This window comes from Malaya genurostris, chromosome 1, assembly GCF_030247185.1.
Source record: "Malaya genurostris strain Urasoe2022 chromosome 1, Malgen_1.1, whole genome shotgun sequence".
Classification (NCBI taxonomy): Eukaryota; Metazoa; Arthropoda; class Insecta; order Diptera; family Culicidae; genus Malaya; species Malaya genurostris.
In genome coordinates, this window is record NC_080570.1 from 59,940,858 (window position 1) to 59,966,695 (window position 25,838).

At 37.0% G+C, this 25,838-nt stretch overlaps 1 protein-coding gene across 3 annotated transcripts in view; it reads right to left on the bottom strand.

Moving 5' to 3' along the window:
* The window catches only part of LOC131440203 (band 4.1-like protein 4A), a 539,736-nt gene that overhangs the window by 72,832 nt on the left and 441,066 nt on the right, over positions 1-25,838 (bottom strand). The gene's annotated exons all lie outside the window — the stretch shown is intronic.

Consider the following 25,838-nt stretch of genomic DNA (forward strand, 5'->3'; position numbering starts at 1 on the left):
CATAAAGTTAACAGTGCACTTAAAACATCGATGCTTAGCCTTTCCCGTAATTTCACAGCCCCAGTTTCCGCCTGAAACCAGATGTCATAGCTTTGTCTCGTTGCCTCACGGTCATTAGCGCGGTGAGTGTCGTGTCGGTGTAGTATCAGACAGACTACTAAATTACTGTCGAAAACCAGCCAACCGTATCTTATTGTACTATCAGTTTAATTGATGTACTCGGCACGTTGTCTAAAGGGGTGAGCAATTCCAGCCTACCACCGGTTCCACTTCGTGATCATCACCGCGCAGAATTCGGGCAAATTCATTGCGTAAAGCAGAAAGTGCCACAATGGATTGTAGGAAACGACACTCACAAAAGTTCGCCACTCCATTCCGCAAGTTGTATTAATCATCATCGTCATCGCCAAGTCCCCACTCAGCCACGGGAGAAGCGAAAAGTGCATTCAAATCGAGTGCGGTGGTCTCGGCCGGAGGAGGAGGAGGCGGCAGTGACGCGGTGTGGTGTAATTAAATAAATCATTTAAAACCAGTAATAAACTCACTGAACGGTGTTGGCTTTATCCCTGCAGGGTAGGAGGCCCGCTGCTCACATACAATCGGTTTTAATTATTAATAATCTAATTGAGACGATTTTCATCGCGAATTTCCAGCAGAGCTCATTATGTTGCGCTGCTACAAGGACCAACATGTTTACGCCTTTCATCACGAAATTAATCGGTGCAGTAGACGACGATGAATCATGAGTCAGTGCGTACCTCATCGTCATCCGCCAATGCCAACCAAGCTGTTGCAGAAATCGTACTGTCAGTTGAAAAAACCACTGACAGGTCTTCAGTATCTCACGCTTGCCAAGTCACAACTGCCCTTTGGTTGGCCTCAAATCAGTGCAATTTAATACGATGCTGGCAAATGTTGTTTGCTCAATCGGTTCAATCGTTCTGTCCTATCGGGTAGCCGAACCGACTGCTCTAGGAAAATCAAAGGTGTGCCTCATCCTTGGAGATCAGAGTAACCGCAGGGTGCAATAAATGCCCTCCAACCGTTCGGACGATGATCGTGGATTCCCATGAATCATCAACCCAGATCGGGTTTGAATAAATGTAGCCTAATGATGGTACGAAATAAATCTCAATGCCCACTTGCAATAAAATAAACACATCATAAGCATCAATCGAAACACACCTGAGAAGCGGCAGAGGCACAGAGACCTTACCGAATGAACACAAAAGATCTTACAATTGCCCGCAAACCTCTTGACTTCCTGCTGAGTGTGGTCGATCGGTTCGATTCGCATAGCGGGTTGTATTTGATGCTCACATTCGGTCAGTGGAGTGGTCTACATTGAAGGCGACCGCACAATCCGGCGAAGATCGATGGTGGTTCAGGTGATTCCGGCAAGACTCCATACGATGATAAATGGCCTCCGTCGAGTGTCGGTCTACAATAGATCACCTAGCCAAGAGCTTATCGATGGCGCTGAACAAACTCTTACCGGGACGGGAGGAATTATGCTCCGGTGCGCCGTTCTCATGGCGTCGATGGCTCTTCATTTCGTTTGACGGTGCATTCGATCAAGTGTTTCCAGTTGGTGCTAATTGTTTTTCGGTAGTTTAGTGAATAAAACTAGGTATTCGGTTAGGGGTCATTCATACAGCAGGTAGTGTTCAAGACAAAGACAGGCTACACAGAAGGACGCATTTCTGAGACTCTGCTTCAGGTGTTACGATCAACTTGATACATCTTCAGCTTGATATCGTCGAGCATTAAAAGATCCTGCATACTGCTTGTTTTGAACATGTTTGTGTGTAGCGGTTTAATTTTGACATTTACTCTTCAGTAAGTATCGTATCGTTGACTGTTGACTTACAAGCCGACGGCAACTCTACCAGCTGTAATTCTAATCAATTCTCGGTCTCTTGTTTCGGATCGTTGAAATTCCCTGTTTTCTGTAGCTGTTGGTAAAACACAGGTGTCATTTCATTTTTTTGTTAAAATTATCAAAGATGCGTTAAAATTATCAGGTAAAATAAGATAAACGATCTTTTTCCTTTCGCGTCAAATTTAAACCCAATTTTCAGCACATCCGCCATGCATGGTTTTTCATGGTAATTTAAGGGTTAAAAAAGTACTCCTCAAAAGTATGCCAAGTACACATACTCAATTTTATTTATTTTGCTCGTTTCGTCTTCGACTCATCTGTGCGTTGGCAGTTCATGTTGAACTGTTCAACATAAACCGCTAGGTAGACGTAAATTTAAGACCTGAGGACAGTGGTCGCGTATAGATTTTGAATCGACCTTGTGACTCCCTCAATTCGCTTTGCATCTATGTGTATAGGACCATCATTGAGATCGACTTAATTCCTCTTCTCTCCTTTTCTTTCTCTGCACGCTACCCGGTACTGAAGTGGAGAAAATGGCGGACGCATTGAAACTGACTTCGTTTCACAGAAATTTTTATGTACTAATCGTATCTAAACTAATCTAGATTAGATCTAGGTAGATTAAAGATATAAGCATTAAAAATCGAGATAATCGATGAACAAGTAGAAGTACACTGAGGTCTCTTTTTACGCGAAGGATACATACCGTGTAAAAAACTGTACAGAAAAAACGCGTAACTTCGAAAATTCCCGTAAAAAACTGCAAAACTGAAAAAGTCCATGTTCGATGTACGTTCTACTATGTCTGTCTGGTGTTTAAGAGTGACTAACACAAGATTCAGAGTGGCGAAATGGTAGCGCGTATGCACGGAAAGCATAAGAACGCAGGTACGAGTCCTGTCTCTGAGCGTATCTTTTTCCAAAAATTCATCTTTTCTGTTAGTTTTTCTTTCATTTGGCTTCTCCAATATATGTTTCCGCTCAGTCATTGCCAAAACTGAAAAAGTTGTTTTTTTATGCCTATTGTGAGATGCCTGAAACGTCCAGATCTGGTGTAAACTCAAAAAAAAAACAACTACAAGGATCAGCCCCATGGGGTTGTTCGAGCCATTGATGTGGAATAAGGCAATCAAAATTTATAATGATCTACAATCAAACAGCTCAATAAATCGTCACACTTTTGAATCCGCTATTGCACGAGGGTCTGCCTAGATTAAGCTTGATTAGGAACCAACACCGAACATTGTCTGTTTTATTGCCAACGAAATTACACCAATATCCCAAATGTATGCAATTATATCTTTGTACATACTTGCGATACGGATTTTGATATTAAAGCTTCTCTTCGTAAAGCTTGTGTTCAAGTTTTGTATGCAAGCAGTGATTTTTATAGCGTTGAGTTTCTCTACCATTCTGCGATTTCGGTTGAAGCGATAAATCAATCATTATCAATCGAGTTCATCTTATATAAATTAGAAATTATTCTTACGCACTCATCATTTACCCTGGGATAGTTGTCAATTTCTCAGGTGAAACGACATAACATGGAATTTCATCCGAGCTTGCATGACACAAGATCAGAGCATACCAATTAAATCTTCAAATCGTTTTATGGCACTTTTTGTCTTGCTGTCTAGCAACAACCTACCTCTAGCATGCTACGCGTAGGACTGAAACGTTAGCTATAATTATGCTTCTATATATATATATATATATATATATAGATTCACGTGCTTCCAACAGCTTCGCTTTTGCATCGATTGACCAATCAGAGCGATGCTTTCCCTTTGATATATCACTTACCCCTTCAAAACCGTCGTCTATGGCAGGGAAATCCGATATGCCAGAGATTTTAGCAGACAAAATAGGACACTGCTCGCTATTAATCAAAATTTGAATCATTTATAATTGATAATACGTGCCTTGATACATTCAAATCGAATCTTACAAATATTTTCTATCAAATAATGAAATAATATTACTAATTGATACAAAATATACTGAGCTGTAAGTGTTTAAAACCAGACCACATTACTATGTGTATTTTTCCTTGAGTTTTTAATTTGCACCCCTATATAAAAAATAAAGATGTGTTCCACATCGAAAAAATTATTGAAAAAAATTACTTTGGAACTTACATAATTTTTTAGATTTCCGGTGTCGAAACTTTTTTTATGATAATGTCTTTGAAATGCATGAAATGTTGAAATATGGTGTAATCACAAAGAAAAATTGTTGGACAAAAACGACTTTGGGACTGCGTAATTTCGGAAATCCGCGCAGAAAAATATATGCAAAATATAAGAATTTTTTTGATGCCAAATGTTTTAGAAATGCATGAATCATCCAGATCTGGTGTTATCTCGAATAAATATTTCTTGTTAAATTGACTTTGAGACAGCCAGCAAGCCAAAATTTGTTTCGTCCGAGACATCAGTTTAATCATTGCACTTCGGTTTAAAAGTAGAAAGTAGTTTTCAAAGCAAAGTCTTGACATTACATTCCTTTTGTGAAATTTGACATTCCTTTTTCAACAGACTATGCAGCTGTGCTATTGCTATTGCTATTGAATCGCCAACCCGGGTTAAGTTAAGCAGCTCGTATGTATTGAATCGCCAACCCGGGTTAAGTGTTATGCAAATAGACTTATTTTACATCTGCTAATCGGTTTAGGTTGAACCGCTATGTGACGTTAGCAGTTCAGCATAAACTGCTAGCGCACTGATGAGTCGAAGACGAAACGTAAAGAAAAGTAAAAACGTACCCTTAGCACAAACTTAGGTTAGGCCCTAAATGATCATACCTGAATCGGCCAGTATTAGCCGAAAATAACTTTTTCGTTCGGCACGTCGGCAAAGACATGGCACTTCGGTGCCAATTAAAGTATTCTGCAAATAGCATTACTTTTTCGTCTGCTAAGCGGTTCAAGTTGAACTCCTTTGTACTGACGACTGTAAGACGAAACGTAAAGAAAAGTAAAAACGGTTATGTGCCCTAGGCACAATCTTAGTTTAACTCCTAAATGATATAAAATAGGTTTAGAATTCGCTCAAACATTACAAAAATTCATGCCAATGTCATATGCCAATCGATTCAGCTCTAAGAACTGAGCAAATGTCCGTGTGCATCTGTATGTGTGTGATCAACAAAGAGGTCGAGATCTTCTCAGAGCCGCAAATGAAAGGTCTCCTCGTCGCCCTGAACGCTATAGAATGTTTTTGAGAGCGGATGTTTACTTTTTGAATTATAAAATTGAGATTTAGATTTCGAACGGTAATAGCCTTCCAACAAGCTATAGATTGTTGAAATCCGTGTAACAGATCGGCTGAAAAGTTCGTATCGTTTCTATGAGAGGGCGCCACTAGAATTAAATCCATACCATTTTCAGTTAGTACCAACCTTCAAAAGATACGTGTATTAATTTGACAGCTGTCTGATTATTAGTTTGTGAGATATTGCATTTTGAGTGAAGCTACTTTTGTTATTGTGAAAAAAATGGAAAAAAAGGAATTTCGTGTGTTGATGAAACACTACTTTTTGATGAAAAAAAGTGCCGCCGATACCAAAAAATGGCTTGATGAGTGTTATTCAGACTCTGCACCGGGCGAAGCAACAATTCGTAAGTGGTTTGCAAAATTTCGTACTGGTCATATGAGCACCGAAGACGATGAACGCAGTGGACGTCCGAAAGAGGCTGTTACCGATGAAAAAAATCCACAAAATGATTTTCAATGACCGTAAAGTCAAGTTGATCGAGATAGCTGACACCCTAAAGATATCAAAGGAACGTGTTGGACATATTATTCACGAATATTTGGATATGAGAAAGCTTTGTGCAAAATGGGTGCCGCGTGAGCTCACAATCGATCAAAAACAACAACGAAAAACCATGCAGAAATTGAACGAATTGGGCTTCGAATTGCTCCCTCATCCACCGTATTCTCCAGATTTGGCCCCCAGTGACTTTTTCCTGTTCTCAGACCTCACGAGAATGCTCGCTGGTAAAAAATTTAGAAGCAATGAAGAAGTAATCGCTGAAACTGAGGCCTATTTTGAGACAAAGGACAAATCGTACTACAAAAATGGTATCGAAAAGTTGGAAGATCGCTATAATCGCTGTATCGCCTCTGATGGCAATTATGTTGAATAATAAAAACGAATTTTGGCAAAAAAATGTGTGTTTCTATTAAACGATACGAACTTTTCAGCCGAACTGTTATGTTTAACGGAGATATCGCTATTTTTGTGTAAGAGACTTTTCCCTTTATTCTAGCAATAGGAGTTTTGAGCGCTGTGATCAATCTTTGTTTTTTTTACTCGAAAAAGGATCCCGACGTGCATTGTTACTTTGGAAAGTGTTGACGGATTATGCACAGACAGATTTTTAAAAATCGTCAGGTGGTCAGTAATCGTCTCGGCATAAAGTATAACAATGATGAATCTCAAAAATACTACATTTGGTAAATATCAGTGTTTGCCGAGCTTATCAGTGCATTCTTTATTCCGTTCGACCAGTGATTGCCGAAAATTTGACAGAAGCTGCTCGATATTTATCAATATTGTATACAACATTTTCAATCCGGTAGAAGATGCTACAAGAACTCGAGTCTCTCAATGCATGAACCGCGAGAGAATTTTTCTACATTTCTTCGCTCTACTTCATACTCTGAGTATTCATGGCCCTTAAACAAAAACAACAGTCTGATAATGATTGGTGCTGTGTGGAATTTACCAAGAGAAAATCGCAAGTTGACAATTATCGCAGAAAATCGAATAGATGATTCGACTTGATGATTCTCATACTTGGTTGCAATATTTCAAAACCCTTGTGTGGAGAATTCACATACATTTTCATAGACACAACTTATACAAAGGTTATATGCACATAGTTAGAATAAACGGCAATAGTAAAATGATTCTATCGCCATTATCCACTGCCCATACAGAATCGGACCGCGAAATGAGAATAAGCGACCGTTTGTTGCTTCAGAGAGAATCCCCACAGCCGCGAGCTAACCTTTGATTCTCAGACAGGTCATCGAGAGAAATTTGCTCTCGCACTGGTGTCTATTCTATGTTAAATGAACCATGCCGGTTTTTTGTTGCTGCGATGATATCCGTCTCTCTTTGATGGCACTGATTCCATCGGGTGAAGAGTTGCTAAGGAGCGTTCTTTGATACGATAAAAGCCATCTTTGGTTGCCATCATGCTGGTGCCAGTATGCAGACATGCCAGCAGGCATGGAAATGTTCACAAAGTTTACAAAGTTTGTAAAAATTATAAAAAAAACAATTAAATATATCCTTTAAGTACTTAAATAGACGTTCTCGCTTTTTTATACTGACCCACTTTGCGTGAACGAATACTTTTAACTGAATTTCTTCAACCACCATCTTTCTTGATATAATTTCATTTTTATTTTGAAAAATATTTCTCCTAGCATTGTCTTAATTCCGAGGTGATGAAATTTAGATGAGTTGAGATAGTTCTCGTGGAATGACTTTTCATTTATTGTACAATCTGTCAAGAACTCCATTTAGAAATATCACCAAGAGTAGCAAGATAATTTTAACACTTTTAATTTAATTACCTATTAAATAAACGTGGGAGTAATTCAATCAGGCTTCGAACTACTCTAAATAAAGTTCATGGTTATGGTTTAAAAATAATGGAAATGTAAATTTTAAGCGAACTTTAAAAAGTCGCCATACTTAAGTGTGTGCCGGTGAAACAAACAAAAACCAATTAAATTTTATCTCCCAATAATGAGTGAATTTCCTACCGCAACCAGAATTATCATCCTAGAGTTCCGCCAAAGCCGCTTCGAAAACAATCCGGAGAAACAACTATCACAGACTGATTTTACGATTTCTCATGTTGCTGTCCCATAAATGCGGGCTGGAATCACAGCAACTTCTCCGAATACAAAAGACCGATAAACTGTTCGCTCTTCAGTGACCGGAGGATTATGAGGAATTCGTTTACGAGTTTACAGTTTTGTTGCTTCAACAAAAACTCCCACCTTCGCATCGTTAAAATAGTTGAACCCTGTCCGGTCTTATCTCTGCAGGCGCACTAACCATGTCTCGTGGTTTTTGAAAACGACTGTGCCAGTGCCATGAAAAAAAAACTTCCCGGCAGAAGATCAATTTCAAAGTTTCACGAAGACTTCTTACTTTCCCTCACTTGGCACCGGGCTCCCGTCCGCCCGTCCGTCCGGCCTCATCCGGATTGTGGGTTACTCTCACAGAGCCGGCAAGTCGGGAAAAGTCTGAAACCCTCCGGAGAAGCATCAAATTGTTAACAAGTGTTCTTCCATTGCGAGTTAGATTGTACTTTGTTCGCGCTTCCTGCCCGACAAGGATGGAAAAGTGTGCGGTTAGCGTTGGAATGAAATATTGCACCCGCAACTACTCCGCTGCTAGTTGTTGCTGTTTATGAGTTCCGTTCTTCTTGTTCATGTAGTTGCAAATTCGAAATTAATTTACGTGCACATACGCTGCTAGTGCAAAATGGGAATAGTTTTGCTTCTTTTTTTCTTCTTAGTGTTGTATGTTTCGTTTCGGAAGAGAGAAAACTTTTCTCGGATCCGACCGTATCGATTGAATCCGTTGTGGGAGTGTCAGATTTTCCGCTGATGGAAAAATTTGTAATTCGTTGTCATGTGCAAGCTGAATGAAAGTTTTCTTTTCTGAAACTTTTTCATAATATAATCGAGTTGTTGGAGTGTAGGAAAGCGTGTTTTCTAACTATCGAGTTACTAACAAGACGAGACCAGCATGTGCGGAAGGATTATAGCTTCGTTGAGCGAAATGAGCTTTAATAAAACGATTTCCATTTCTTTTTTTCCAAATAAAATTTCATTTTGCTCATTATTTCCATTTCAACAGGTGATGTTGTCAGAAACGTCCGAGTTTCGCCGAGAAAATGAGAGCAAGAGCTCAATTATATGCATAAAAGATCCAAAGCTTCACTAGCCCCATTGAACGATAGCGAACTGTAGTCAAAGCCTAGATCGGAAGAGATAAGTTTGAAGTGTATGATTGTGTTGTATCACAACAGGCACATTCGGTGGGGAAATTCACAACGATGAACGCCTCTGAAACGTTTTTGTTGTTGTAGTAACTTTTGGTGCAACACTCTGAGAAACCATTATTTTGGTCGGATTTAGCCTCGCACCATTATTTTTAAAGAGTGGTATGAAGCTAGATCGCACTAACCTGACCTGCCCTTCGTGCATTTGAAACCTGTTGAACTGATTGCACACAAAATTAATAAATTTTGACTTTTTTTTACTTAAACACGTCTTGCTTTACTATGGGGCGCATTCTAAAATAGGCGCTGTGAGAGAGCGATGAGTTTTTGGTCATGAATATCTCATGTTGTATTCAGCGTAACAACCTATTTTTTTGTACAATATTATCGGGAATGTGATCAACAATTCATGGTACAATTTTCAATAATATGAGAAAACCGTAAATAACTGAAAATTTTATTTTACTAAAATGTTCGATATAAACGTGTTTCAAAGAGAAAAACTTATTGAGCATATATGAACTACCTGTACTCGGACAACGATTTTGTAGCTCAACAACCATAAGTAGCTCATTTCGTTTGATTACGGTCTTGAATTTAGTTTCAGAATCCATATGCAAAATTCGGCTCCAGAATGCATTACCAGAATCAGTTCCCAAATCCAAGTCCAGAGTTTAGTTCTTTTTCTAAATTCAGTACCAAAATCCAGTTCCATGTTTAGAACTTAGTTCTTGAATCCAGGGCCAGAATTCAGTTCCAGAATATGCTTTTCTGAATCCAGATCCAGGAATCAGTTCCAGTTCCTGGATGCTGGCTCAAATCCAGTGTCAGTCATCAAATTCAGAAAAAGGCTTTAGCAGTTAGTTTATGCTAACGAATTTTAAAACGGAATGCTGGATTTAAATTGTGGAACTAAATTTTGGAGCAGAATTTTGAAACTGGTTTTGGGACCGGAATTTTGGAACTAAGATTCAGGTTCACCTGAGAACCCAGGTTCCACATGAAATTTTCCTAGAAGTTTGTATCACTTCCTGGTGAAGAATTCCGGGCCAGTTGTAAAATCCACTACTCAAATTCAGAATTCAGGTTCAGAATCGAATTATATAACTCAGATAAGAATTCAATTCCGGTGTGGAATTTAGGAATTTGAACTGAACCTGCATTCTGGTTCTAGATTATGGAGCTAAAATTCTGGTTCAGGCCAGAATCCTGACTTAGAATTCAGTTTCAAAATTCCGATCCAGGATTAAGTGCTAGAAACCAGATGCAGAACCTCATGCCAGAACTTACTCCCAAAACTCAGATCTAGATTTAAGGTCCAGAATTTAATTAATTTATTCAGAACTGAAATTTTGATTCAGAATTCAGTCCAAATTACAGAATCAGAATTAAAAACCAGAATTCAGATTCCAAATTTAGGTTACAATTAGGTCCCAAATTAAGTTTCAAATTTCATAACCAGGATTCAGTTTTAGGATTTATTTCCACAACTCCAGCTTGGTATTTATTTCCAAAACTCAGGTCCGAATTTCAGTTCCAGAATTCAGGTTAATAATTTTGTTCTCGAATTCAATTCCAGAATCCAGATCCAGAATTCAGTTCTAGAATTTAGTTTGCAGAATGTATGTGTGTGCTTTTGTGGCTTGGTCGATGAACGGACGTACTTTGTGATCCAATGATCCTTGGTGCCAGTCGCCGTTGTCGTATTTAGCATTTATTCACCCCCGGCCAGAGTAGCCCATAGAGGGATAAAACAAAAAAGATTTCCAAGTGCAGAAATTAGGTTCTAATCTAAAATCCATCTATGGATCTAGTCCAGTTATAGATTCAGGTCCAGGTAAAGGCCGAGAGCACTTAACAGATTTAAACTTTAAAGGACTTGAAAAATCTGTTTTATTTGTATTAACGTCATCCGGTTTTGCCGACACTTCCACCAAACAACTTCCAATATTTGGTCCAAAGTGCATCCTTGGAGATAAACATATAAATAAATAGATGATGATCATGTGAATAAATAAATGAATATAAAAAAATAAATGAATCAGTAAATAAATAAATATATAAGTAAATTCACACTGAATAAATTTGAATTTTCTCCTGGAGATTCGTACGGAACGAAAGTCTCAACTCAACCTTTTGGTCAACTCAGTCGTTATGATTTTACGAGCAATTGGGAAGTAATCGTAACTATCTTAGAAAGTTGCAGAAACAGCAGTCGATGGAGATGGAGTCATACATCCTCGAATGTGAGTATTGGAAAGTCCTTTATAAGATAAACTCTCATTCCTAGAAGTTCGTAAAAGATCAAGAGTCGTGAGCTCATATGTAAGAGAGCACGCATGCAGCATTTCTCGTGTACTAGTCATGCCGTTTTTGTTAAGAGAAATTTCTGCACAGCGTATTCGAAAAAAAGTTTTCTGAAAATAGGAATGATTTATTCAATCGGTTCTTTGTAGTATTTTGTATCTTGTTAGTTCCGTCTCAGTTCTGCGGTTCCGCGATAGAATATATTTATCGTGAAAAAGTCGTATTTTCTCGATCAACAAGGGAGAACAAAATTGTATCTGAGATTGTTTCGTTTTTTCAGCTAAACTAGTCATAAACTTGGCCTCGTTAATAGTTAAAATAACAGAAGTTATAACACAATTAGACCTAGATGATAACAAATTTGTTACTACCTAATAGAATCTGAGGAAATTAACTAATGATAATTTTTCAGTTTGTTTTCATCTTTCAAACATTTGATAGGTGGAGGAAGCTACTTTGTACCAAGAGAGCCGACTTTCATACAACATTCGAATCAGTTCGCTCGTTTAGTTGAAGAAGTGAATTGTCTGTACGTGTCTATGTGTCGAGGGGAGGGCATATTTGATAAAAAAGGACACTTAATTTTCTCGGAGATGGTTGAATCGATTTTCGTAAATTTAGAATAGAATAAAAGTTCTTGTTGCCTCACACTATTGTTGAACCTTTATTATGAACTGGCTTCTGGTTTGGATGTTACAGGATGAAGACTACGGTTGGAAAGACAGTGCATTCGTTTAGCAAGTCTTCATGATTCGTGATCAATCAATTGCCCATTGGTCAAATAGTTCACGATATCCGCTTCCAGAAGCCCCCCCGTAAATAGTGTTCAAATATCATCGGAATTGAAGTTTCATTTCGGTTTGAAGGTTTGATATCTAGATTGCCTCACAAAAATGGGTTGGAATGGAAGGTCTCATAATGCGGGTCGAATGCTTTAAGCTCAACCGGATATGATCCCAGTCTCAATAACGAATGTCTAATGAAATTCCAAATCTCAGTTCAAGTTGGAAGTAGTCAAAATCCTACGAATTGAGCATATAGAGTACAGCAAGAGTTAAAGATAAATCGATATGATGTTCTTTAACGTTTTCTTTCTCTATTTCCAGTTCATCCGGGGTCCGGTCAAACCAAGGTCGCAACCTACAAATTGAAAAAGTATTGAGCTGAGTTTAAATTTTAGTTTTGATCTCAGTTCAGTTTAGATTTAAGTCTTGAACACTTATCACTCTGTATTTTCGGAAACAAAAATCGGTCCCCGATAAAGTTAAGGAATTCAAGCATTCATTTGAATCGAAGTTTGTGAAAATCAGCTCTGAGGAAACATTGCAGGATTCAACGAACTGAGTCGTTGAAGTCAAGTTTTGAATTAATTGCATAACCTTTCTTTGTTCGACGGAGTAAAAGTGCAAAAGCATCTTGAAACATATTGGTTTTTAATTAATTATTAATATTTGAATAAAAACTTTGTATAATTTATGTAGGAATTACTTAGGAACGTTCTCAAATTTTAAATTTAGTCCGGCATTTCAAAATCAAATACCAAATTATTGTTCTCAAACGGATTTTTAGTTATGTGAATTAGGAAAATGTGTTTGTTACTGCACTAGCCTAGCATTGAAAGTCAAAATCATGACGAATTTTTCAAAATAAGAAAATTTTTTTCGAGATGACACTGAATCTCGACTTTTCATGTAATTCTAAGACATCCGGCATCAAAAACAGGCGGGTGGGTAAAAGCAGAGAAATGACCGGATTGACGTGAATACGAATAACAATGGCTCCCTGAAACTCAAACTGTGTTCTTTTGAAGCACGATGACAACTTTGACTAGTTGACTATGTAAAACATATATAACAAAAATAATAAGCTCAATGTCAAATAAAGGGTGATTTTTTAAGAGGTATAGAATTTAATTTTCCAAAAAAGGTACGGGTGTGTAATGTCAGAGGCATAACTGGATGTCGTTAATACGAAAGAAACTATCTTTATACTTCTGAATATCAATTAATTGATTGATTGCGACATCGATCGATCGACATGAAGAGATATTCGCGATAAAGTTCTACAGATGCAGAAATTTTGCTTGTTGACGTATCTATTCAACCAGAAATGAGTTTCGCCGCTGAACACAATTTTTCGATGAAAAAGTGGATCTTCATTCAACTTCACCATTAAATTATAGACCAAACGACGCTTCATGATTAAATTATAGGCCAAACTGAACAAGTTTGACAATGACACAAGACAGGCGTGATCTGTCGAAAAGGCAACGCATTCTCTATCCATTATAATAAACATTCAAACTAGAATTGTTTTACAAAGCAGTGAAAAAATATGCTATGAAGAATATTATTCCTTGTATCTGGTACCATAAATCGTGACTTCTACCATTAATATAATTTCGTTATTGTTTCAAATACTGCATTTTTATTGTCACCGTAATCGGTCGTTTCGTTTGTACACAACCCGGTAAATATTTTAATAGTCTAATATGATTAGGAAGATCGCTTGGTGAATGTTGGCATCCAACATCACCTCATGAGTTAAAATTTGAGGAACGCAGGGTAATTTCAAATTTTCGTTATTTTTTATTTTAATACTTGGCATCTTTGTACCGGCTCCCTATAAAGATAGGTTCAAAGATTTTATCGTTGATTCGAAACGACACCCATACCAGTATAAAGATGTGTTCCACATCCATACAATCGTTTTCACATTGCGTGTGAGCGTTGCCCGTCGTAATTGAATGTGTTAATGACAGTGCAGACTTTTTCCAACTTCCACTTTGAAGAATCCGATGCTTTTGATAAGAAATGAAGACAATTCAAATGATTCTTTATGGTGACCTACAGTATCTGCATTCAGGTAGAGCTGAGATGGCAATAGTGTACTATTGAAACACTTCAAAGTTGTTTCTATACATGTTTAAATTGAAATATTTCAAATTCATTGGTAGTGGGATTATATAAATTATATAAATTATATACAGATCGATGATACCAAACAATTCAAAAAACTTTAATTTTGAATTATTTGTGACTATGACATACAACTGAAAACGTTACCTCAAATTGATGACCATATTTCCGATGTTATGTAGCAAAAGTTATGTTGATACGTTAGATACAATAAGAGATATTTACTTTAAAGAACTTATCACTATCACAGAGGGTAAATTCTGAAAAGGCGCCCCATAGTAAAGTAAGTCGCGCTCACGACAAAATATTTTCGATTTCGGAAATTTCATAGGATTCATTCTTACCTTTATCCGATTGAGCTTAAATTTTGCATGGGTACTTTTTTTGAGGTGCTTAAACTTTTGAAGACTACCGCTTTACGAGATTAGAGGTGATCTCACAATATTGGCACCCTTATTTATATCAGAGTGGTAAAAAACAACGAGTTTTGTCGGTTACGTCACATACACTATCATATCTCCGAAACCAGAAGTCACAGTCATTTGATCTTCGAACGTGTCAATGGCCTAACAGTAGCTTTCAAACAAGCCTCAGTTTGATGAAATCGGTTTTGCCATCTCCGAGAAAATTGAGCGGTAAAAATATCTTGGAAATGTGCACACACACACAGATATTTTCCGATCTCGTCGAATTGAGTCGAATGGTATATAACACTATGGGTCTCCGAGACTCCGTTCGAATGTCGATTTTTCCAGCAATTCTAATACCTTTCTAGAGAGAAAGGCAAAACTGACGGCCTGCTACACATATCTCTAATAGCTCGTTTGTGTTTTTCAATTTTTATTCTTTGTTCGTGCTACTAATTTCGGATCAGGGTCATTTCGCCGAAAGTCATTTCACCGAATGGGCCACTTCGCCGAATGTCATTTCGCGGATTTATGCAATTGTCTGAATAATTGGAGTGGATTTAAAAAATACACAAATGAATGATAATACGTTAACGTCCGTTTTGTTTGACCTACAATTGTACTTCTTGAACAAATAATGATTCTTGTGCTCTGGAATAAAGATTGATTCATGAACCTCAGAACGGAGTTCCCAAGGAAACTTGTTGATTATTAGCCACTAAGCATCAAAGCAATTGCATAGGTGTATCTACCAAGTAAATGTATGTGGTATTTTCCATTTACTAAGCGAAAAAATATCTAATGCGGCTTCGTCGCATCAATTTAATTAGTGTCCTGTCCGACCTCGCTACCGTTCCTTCGGACCTAACTAAAGCAAAGAAACCTAGCTTTGAGTAGACCGGGCAAACGAGGCGATTACATGTTTGTATGCAAGAGGCCGTCGCTTCCGACGGCGGGACTCTTTTGGCTAAATTACTCTTTCGGCGAAACTATCTATTCGGCGAAATGGCTTTCGACGAATTTACCCGCTCCCACTAATTTCATCTAATGGCGTTCAACCTTCTACTGATAGTAACTCAGACTTTAAGCTATTGAACATCTTATAGATGTTGGAGATCTTATGTTTCTTTATGTTCATTTTCTGTTATAAGTGAATGAATTACTAATTGCTTGTTGCAATAGTGAAATTGTTCTTTAAAAATAGCATGATGAATGATTAATTTTAAATTGTAAAACCGAGTAACTACAGCAAGTTGTCTAAAGAAAGCATGGTGACATTTGTGAGAAAATCATTGACAAACCAAAGAATTCAGCTCTGTGAGACACTGTGTCAGATTTTCTTCCAGTAATGAGGAATTATTCCACGAGGAATCCGAGATGTAGTAGACTTTTCTGTATTCAGTAATTAAAAATCATGGTTGAAGAAAATTGGACTTCCTGGAAAAGAGATTGATATGAGCCGCGAAAATCTCCATAAAATGGTCTTCTCCTGCGCAACGTAAAAAACAAAACATACTATTCTCAACCATTTTAAATGCATTCCATCTCTAGGTCATTATTATTTTTAAGGGTTGTGGTTTTTTTGCCACAAAAATTTCCATCAAACTCGCATGGCTTGTGTGACTGGGTTCGTTTATACATGTGTAGTATTAACAGAGTACTATGCCATCATATTTACTGCAAATTGAAATGATCCCTTTCGATTCAAGAATCATTCTCTTTCTCCCAGCTAGATAGTAAAGCAAGGATGCACCCCGTAAAGAAGCTATTTACTGTATTACCAAACATTCCAAGCTCGAAGCGATGTTGTTCGCCTGGAAGGATTCGATGGAGCATAAACGTATTTCTGCTGTGAACATAGTCTGCATATTTACATTCAATATTGTTACGTCGCAATCTTCGGGCTCCGAGCATTTCTGAGTGCTTATGTGTGCCATTTCGATGTAACAGCACACCAACTATTTTCATCATAATCAACAACGATCATCGCAAGTCGCAATAATATGCACTATTTCTCCTCCTACCGAGTGCGGGGCTATTATTGCACCTACCTAGGTACGAACCACCCGTCCGACAAACTAAACAATCCCCATTAGTGCATGTATTGGCGCGCTGGAACGCCAAGCAGCGCAGAAAGGCTCAATCGAAGAAAACCGCACCTTCTGATTTTGAGTTCCTTGAGCAAAGTGCTCTGATAATGAAATGGTTTACTGCCATTCTCCTTCCTCCCTCCGCCATCCAATGGTCGGATATACTCCTCCCATCCTTCCTGGCTGGGAACCGAAGCAATAATATTAAGTGGATATTAATATTATTTATTTGTCTACCTTGCGTCTCGATGCCGTGGTGCAATACAAGAACTGCATTGGACAGGCCGAGTCCTGCTTGATTGAAGCAGTCTAATCAGCTAATAGAAACGATGATTTGTCAGGTGGTGCGGAACAGCACAAATATGGTACAGTGTTTCCGTACCTCAAGAAATGCCTCAAAAACGACGATACACACCTGAAACGAAATAACAAAAGAGAAAAGCAGTTAGTCAATCAGTTAACACCATCTAAAAGCGCTTATGAGCTCTGGAGGAAATCAGCAAATTGAGGTAACAACCCTCTTTTTCGACCTAGACAAAGAATGCACGCCGGAGAAACCAATTAAGACCGGGCGAAAACCCTTTCGGGGCCGCCGCCGCCGCCGCCGGTAGATCCAAGTTCCGAACAGGCAATCGGACGGAGCGGTAAAATGCAATTCGGCCATCAACGGTGGAAAGGGGGTGTTGAAAGGTAATGAGTCCGTGGTCACGTGTGTAATCACCAGGAGGTTTGTGCGATAAAGGATGTATTCCCATTTTTCCTTGCCTGCCACTCGAAAGGGCGCTGCCCGCCACGGGAGTCGTAATTATTCGTAAGATGTTAATAATGATGATGATACTGTCGAAGGTTGCCGTGGTCATTCGTACCCAGAAGGGCACCGAATGGTGGAGAACCGGTGGGATTCACTTGCACTGCAAAGGACACAAATTCGATTCATCAAATTCCACCATTGGCGTGGTTGTTGTAAATTGGGTAATAATTTTCAAAATAATAATAGCAAAATAATTATTACTACAATTGGACCAGCTCGAATAGACTGTCTTCCAGGTGAAGGTTCTGGGAGCAATTGTAGTGTTTGAAACTGAGTTACAGGTGTGTACGAGCGTTCTAGTGAAGGTTCTGTAACTGGTATTGACCAAGATTAGTCTGCTGTTTTCTCATGCGTAGCTCTCCAATTTCAAACAGTGTAAATATTGCTTCATTGAAAGTCAGAGTCTATAATAAAATGATCTTCTTGTACCACACTGAAGACATCAACATGACTCTCACATTTTACAAGGAAATCATGCTTTTTTGTGAGTATGGCGTCCGCAGTAGAGTCCGCATCGAGTTATGGACACACTAATACATTTGACATGAATTCAGTGCTGTAAAATTTCAATCAATTCTATTGAAATTGAATGTGTGCACACATTGACGATCACTCTACTGCAGTAAACTTCATATTCTAACACACATCCTTCGCTGTCGCACCGAATGGGCATCATCCCATTCTTTATTCGTTTCTCTTTCTACCGTACCTCACTTCAACCCCACCGTCAGTTTATCTCTTGAAGTAATCAAATATCTCTTACTCTCTTCAATGAAAAAGCAGCCTTCAAGTGAGGTTTATGTAAAAATTCGAATTGGTTCAAGATAATGGATGAAAGGTAAACCAGTCATGATAACTTAAATATCAATTAAAAAATAAACATAAGCTAATTGTTCCCTCTTCCAGTATTAATTTTTAATATTTCGAAACAAATGTCAATACACTCCAAACAGTAGAAATTATCGATTTTAGCTTGCTGGTGATAATCCTAAACTAAATTGAGAACCACCACTCTCTATTCATCATTATGGTCGGAGAGAGTTTTGGTTGCTCACTCGCACTGTTTGTGTTGAGCGACTCACCCTCGAAATACGCGATCTTACTAACAAAATATACAACCTGTTGCTACAAATGGTTATTAAAACTTTTAGACTGATCTTGCGAATAGTAACAAAAAAACGAGTTATTGCGTTAAACTCAAATTTAGAGTAGGAGTTACTCAATATCATTGATGAAAATTACTCAATTTTTGACGTTTCCATGTATCTTTTGAAAATGAGTAACTAGTGCTCAAACTCTGAGTAACTTTTTCTAAGCGTGTAAGCAAACAAAACTTCAAGTGACTAGGTACGGTTAGTCCATTGATGATGATTTCTGAGAGCTTCGGCAACAAAACTAAAATTAATGAGAAAGGATATGCTGACAGTCAACGGCCATAAATTTCATTTTTATCTCATAATAATTTATTGAAATGAAGTTTTACCAAATACAAATAATAATACCCCTAGGTCCCATACAAACGGATCGCCAATATGTGGTTCACATAATGATCAATTTAGCCTAGCCTGTTTGACTGTTTCCTCATGACGGCTTGGAAACGTTGAAAAAAGAAATTTCTGGCAACGATACATCGATACATAGTTGCTACGACACGAAAGTTGTTTGTTGTTGTCTGTCTATTCGTTAATGAATAAAATTATGAAACCGACTGAATTATGGAATTACTGGAAGTAAACAATCGGAGACGTTTGTTAGGATTTAAATTAGTGATCCTGAAAATCTGAATTCAGATAATCATAAATGTGAGGACTGAAATCCAAGCAAATTAGTGTATGCAGAATCGGTTAATATTAAAGAATTGGAAAATCAGAGTTTGCACAAATTTATCGTTTCTATTTGAGGTTTTGGTACTTAGCATTATGTGTATATGTAAGTACCGAAAAGTTTCCGGTCCCAATTGTAGATGGGATGCTGAATGCACTTTTTCTGTGTGTCGAAATTTATTCATAACATTTAATAAAACTAAAGAGATGCTTATTTATTCGCCAATTGTTTTTATCCAATATTTCTCAATTGCCATTCCTTGGGTCAACGATCTACAATCACGCTTAACAACATAGTTATCAGATACATTAAATATTCGGTGCGATTATTACAGTATTCCAATTGCAAAGAACCATTGAAGAATATTAGCCAGCACATTCCACTGGAATTTCTTCAGCTCATCCCACAGGGATTTGAACCTGAATCTAGACTTGATTGCATGCTGTGGCTTTTCACAACGCCGACGAGATGGTCACATCCTATAGTCCATCGTAGAGATGATGTGTAATATTCGTTGATGGCCGGTGCATCATAGTTGATAGTACTGAATCCTTCGGATGCAGTACGTTGCGATACGATTTTTCGTGCGAACTGAAAAAACAGATTTTCTTAAGAAACATTTAGCCAGTTTTAATCCAACCGTAAACAGAAATCCATGGACCGAATCTTTGGTTCAATAAGAAGTGTAAAATTGTTGGTAATATCATTTAAGTTGCATGTAACATGAACTTCACTCCATTCAATTTGTCTCTGTAATGCTGTGTTTTGATAAACCAATACACGAAAATTAAATTATTCTTTTAAGTAAAACTAATACAATACCACTTACCAGTCCAGACACTTTATAATATTGAAAATAGTATCAATATGCTTTCTAGGGTAAGGAACGTTACTTTTTTGCATTTTGCATAATAAACAGTAACTATGGTGAACTTGTTTTTACCCTTCAGTGTTGCTAGTTTTATAGAAAACTCGTTAAAGTACATTGTCACTCTGACAGTGTATCATTTTTTTTTTTTATTCAATAATATAATTATTTTTAAGGCACACTGCTTTAGCTCTAGACAGTGTATCATGACAGTGTACCGCACGATGCAAAATGTGTCCTTGAAAATTTGTCGAAGTATTCCGTATTATAATTCGTATTTGGTTTTACCGCATTGCACACAATATCCGTGACCGTCACGTCGGTCAATGAGGCTCCTGTCTGACAGGCAGATGGCGTCATTGAATAAAAATCCCTCTAGCGTCCAATCGAGAAACTTTTCAGGTGTCATATGTTATGGTATACACGCTTAGAAAAAGTTACTCAGAGTTTGAGTACTAGTTATTCATTTTCAAATGATACATGGAAACGTCAAAAATTGAGTAGTTATCATCAATGATATTGAGTAACTCCTACTTTGAATTTGAGTTTAACGCAAGAACTTGTTTTTTTGTTACTATTCGCAAGATCAGTCTAAAAGTTGTAATAACCATTTGTAGACACAGGTTGTATATTTTGTTAGTGAGATCGCATATTTCGAGGGTGAGTCGCTCAACACAAACGGTGTTGTGTCTGCAAAAACCGGAATAATAAACTCCGTGTTGTGCTTTAGAATGGAACCGAATATGCTCAAATGTCATTTATGAGGAATAAGTGTATGATTGGTGCCTGAGCATAACTGACATGTATGTTAATTTGCGATTGACACACTACTCCAAGCGACCACCACTTGATATAGTATTGAGTTCAATTACTTAATATTTTAATATAATACACTCAGAAAAGGAGCAAATTTTCTGCAAATTTGGTATATGTGAAATAAAATTTCACTCAAAATTTGAGTGATAGTTACTCTATTTTTGGTACATGTACAAATTAAGTAGTACTCAGTAAATGAGTAGATTTTACCCAAATATCGTTTCCAGTGGAAGAACTCAAATTTGAGTAACTTCGGAGTAACTACTTTTTCTGTAGATGAGTGAGATCTTACTCATTGTTGAGTAACTATTTTTAAGCGTGTACTCGTTTCATTAGTGTGTTGCTTATCGTGCTTATAGTTAGGCTATTTTTTGAAACATAGAGAACAATGAAAAAATCAAGGATTTCGTGTGTAGATAAAACATGAATTCTCTATGGAAAAATACTGTGCAAGCAATAGGATTAATAATTTTGTATGAATACTTGAATACGAAAAAAATGTTGCCGTGTTTTCTCACAACTGATCCAATGCATCGTGTACTAAGTCGATTGTTGCTATAGTTACATTGTATGAATTGATAATCTTTTATGATAATGCTACGCTCTTTATTGGCACATTACCGCAAAACATAACTACCGGTAGCGACACCTGCAAATGGAGAATGGAACCAAAAAAAAAGAGGGGTTTTCCGAAAATTTTCATATCGGATGTAGTGATTTTCAACATTTTTTTTCGTTAATTCAATGATACAAATAGATATCAGCAATAAAAGAAAACTGGGAGTAGAAGAAAATCAATTTCAAAGTGAATACTAATACTTTTTTTAGTTTAAACTACGATTAAATATGGAAAATCTTCAGAAATGTGTGAAATTGGGAAAGGGTAGGTTTTTTTCAGATCAACATATTTTTAAACAGAAATCAGTGTAATGTTGATTTCTCGAGTACTACAATGTATAGCGATCGAGTACCATTTATTTTGGACACTTTATTTGCTATTTCCGGGCATTTGAAAAATGGTATTGAACCAAGTTTAATGCTCCATTCGAAATAAACGTTAGTTTTTGCACAATCAATTAAGATCAACGTTACCATCTTAGAGTAGAAATATTTTCCCTCACTGCTACTATGGTTTTTCAAATGAATTCACCCGGTTTTATAAGAAATCGTTAAAAAGGTGAAATGATTAAAAAATTTCTTACTGATTTGACAGCTCTTACTAAAAGTATCATCTCTAAAAAGCAGCTCCTCTACATTTCATTTTAGCGTCATTGTACCAATTCGACCGTCCCACGACAAAAGGGCCTAAATGCAAATGACAGTTTCTCTTTGTTTACTTTTTCTTTCACGATTTACCGAACTGGTTTTATATTTGACGCTTTACTCTTTGCAAAACTTTTAAGGTAAAACTACAAGCTTTCGATTTATATTGGAAACTTTAGAGAATTTTCAATAATGGCTCCGTTATAATCAAAAGAGAAAGTAAACAAAGAGAGGCTCTCATTTGCAGTTAGGCCCTTTTGTCGTGGGACTATCGAATTGATTAAAAAACATTAAAAACGTTGTTTTCGAGGTACAGTATTTTCAGCTAAGTTACTCAGAATGATAGCCGCCATATTTTGACATTTTGATTTATGTGATTAAACCCGCGATATGTGAGATATGAATGTAACTTCGACAAAGTTGTGTAGAAAGTCATTTTGAATAAATTTTCAGAAGGTACTATTCCCGTAAGTAAAATTCATGATATAAAGTATTTCTTGAAAAGGGTCTCCTGAAACAAGTTTTTGTAAGAAAACATATATTTTCAATTTCCATGAAATTTTCAGGTTTTGCAAGGTTATTCGTCATTTAAAACTACACAATTTTTTGGAATTTTTGAATTTCAGTTCAATGAAAGAAAATCATTTTGCATGTTTTTTTTTTCACATTATTCTAACTTATTTATCATCAAAAGGCGCAGGAAGACGCATATGAGATCACTTACACGTAAAACTACTTCAAAAGAGCTTTCATACCGTAATTGAATTACTCGTCTGCGATCAACTGCAGGAAGGATATCGTCCTTGACATTCGCAATGATAAGGTTCATTGTATATCAGATCAGATTTCAGTATATATCCGTTACCATGGTAATTGTCGCCAAAAAATATTTATTTGACGTGTATACGTCTTACTTTACTATGGAGCGCCTTTTCAAAATTCGCCCTGTGGAAGAATGGGTAGAACTTAATCGTAAATATCTCGAGTTGTACTAAGCGCGACAACATAACTCTTTCCATATGCCACCAGCAATATGATCCGCAATTTATGATTCAATTTTCAATCGCTCAAGAATTGTAGTTTGTTTTTAACTTTCAGAAACAACGAGGAAAACTCATCAGGTTTTGAGGTAGTTTCAGGTGAGGTAAGTCATCATCTTAAACCAGCAACAGAAAATGGAGCAATGCGTGGAATAAAGCCTCAAACGCTCAGGATGCGCTCTCAGTCTCTTGTAAAACCTCATTCAGATTTGATTTGGGAACTGAATTCAAACACTGCATTTTTGAGATGAATTCAGAAGCTGGATTCTGGTCCACTTTAATTTTAAAGTTAACTTTTGGTTTAGAATTTTGTTTGCGAATTCAGATGCAGAACTTAGTTCCAGAACACAGGCTCAAAAGTTCAAACTAACTCTCTGGAACTTAATCCCAATTCTAAATTTAGGAATTAGATTTCTGGAACTGGTTATTGGACTAAATTTAGAAACTGAATTTAGTGCCTTAAACAAAATTCAATTTAACTCTCCTGAACGCTTTCAGATTTTATTCCCTAATTTCAGTTTCAGCATTTGGTTCCTAAATTTTGTTTTTGAATTCATTTCTAGAATTCAGACTGAGGACGTTGGAAATTTATTTTGAACTTGGTTTTTTGGTTAAAATGCTCTGATGTATCGGTTTTTTGTCAATTTTTTCGATAGTCAATTGCTTCAATAATAAACACTAATACTTACTACCGGCAGTTTTATTTTCGTTTTTCGAGGTAGTGCATAAAAAGTATACCATGACAATCCCAGAAAACCGATATTATGACCTTTCCGACCCATTAAGCCTCCCTAGGCCGTTTTGGAGTACATTCCAATGTGATAATTCTTTTCTCTAGCGCGTAGTAATAGATCCAGGTTTCGTCAACAGTTACCAACCGACACAAAAAAATCCAACCGAATCTGCATAGCCAAACATGTTTCCGAAGTGCGTTTGCGTTCGTCGTTCGTAGCATCCAGCTTCGATAAGGTGTCCGATTATGGGAGGAGCCAGGGTTTCCTTTTAGGTACGTGTCTGGTCCAAAATATGATGAGTGTTACACGAACAAATGTTTTCTTTAAAACCAAATCGCGTTTAACTATTAAATGTTCTAAATGACCTTTATTTCGAGTATTAATTATTGTATGAAGCAACGCGATTCCAAATGAAAAACGATTTTTTTATTTTTTTACTCCCAGATATTAGTTGAATGGTCAAAAAATATTGACAGTTTGCAATTTTGACTTCTGAAAAGAGCCTAAGCAAATGTAAAAAACCCTTCTTAATCCACCTAGTGGTGTGATAATGCCTTTCTCTTCTTTCAAAATAGTCTTATAATTTTTGTATCTTTTTATAAAATAATTTCTGACACTAATTTCGGTTCATTTTTGATTTTTGACTTTGAGAAAGAGATATGCTAATCTAAAAAACTCTACTTAGTCCACTTAGTGGAATTTTCATAGATGTTGAAAAATCACCATACATATATACAAAATTTGTGTTTGATGCCAAACGTCGAGATTTAGTGTCATCTCAGAAAAATTTGTTCATTGAAAAAATCGACTTTTTGACTGTTTTGAAATTGAAATTTGAAATTCTAAGACGTTTAACATCAAAAATAAATTTTTCAATTTCGGAAATCTCATGTAGTCCGCCCTATGGTGATTTTTCAAGATGGAACATTTTCAAAACTTAACCGCCGGGTAGCACCCTTTACCTATGTCCGATTTAGCTCTAATTTTGCATGGGGACTTTTTTCGAGGTGCTTAAACTTTTGAACAATAGCGCTTAACGAAATTAGAGATGATCCCAAAATATTGGCATCCTTATTTACATTAGAGCTATACAAAACAACGTGTTTTGTCGGTTATGTCATTTATACCATTATATCTCCGGAACCAAAAGTCACAGCTATTTGATCTTCGAACTTCGTCAATTGCCCGACAGTAGCTTTCAAACGGGCATAAGTCTGTTAAAATCGGTTCAGCCATCTCTGAGAAAATTGAGCGCGTAAAAATACAACCATTTCTGAGAAAATTGAGCGCGTTAAAATATCTTCGAAAAGTGCACACACACACACTCACAGCCATTTTCTGATCTCGTCGAACTAAGTCTAATGGTATACAACACTATGGGTCTCCGAGGCTCCGTTCGAAAGTCGGGTTTCCCCGCAAATCTAATACCTTTCTATAGATAAAAGCAAAAAAAACAAGAATATTTATATTTCAGGAACGATAAGTTCGAAAAGATTACAATCAATTCTAAACATTTCGTTACTTCAAGCACCATGAATGGACAGATGCACTTGGAATAGTGTCTCCAAAAGCGATTTTTCTTTCTCCTGAAGGCTCATGACGGTCCGACGATATTTTGAATAGATTTGGCATCATGCCACTACACGAAATACGTGTTGGAGTATTATAAGGCAAATGATTTCAATTTCGGTCCGAACCTGTCAAACACTCAGGAGCTTCAATGATTCGTTCAAGTTTTGTTAAGACGTAGAACTAGTTTTAAAATTGATTAGTATCTAACGAGGAAATAGATTGGAAAAATTACATGCGAGTACCACTATGCAATGGAAAAGGTTATTG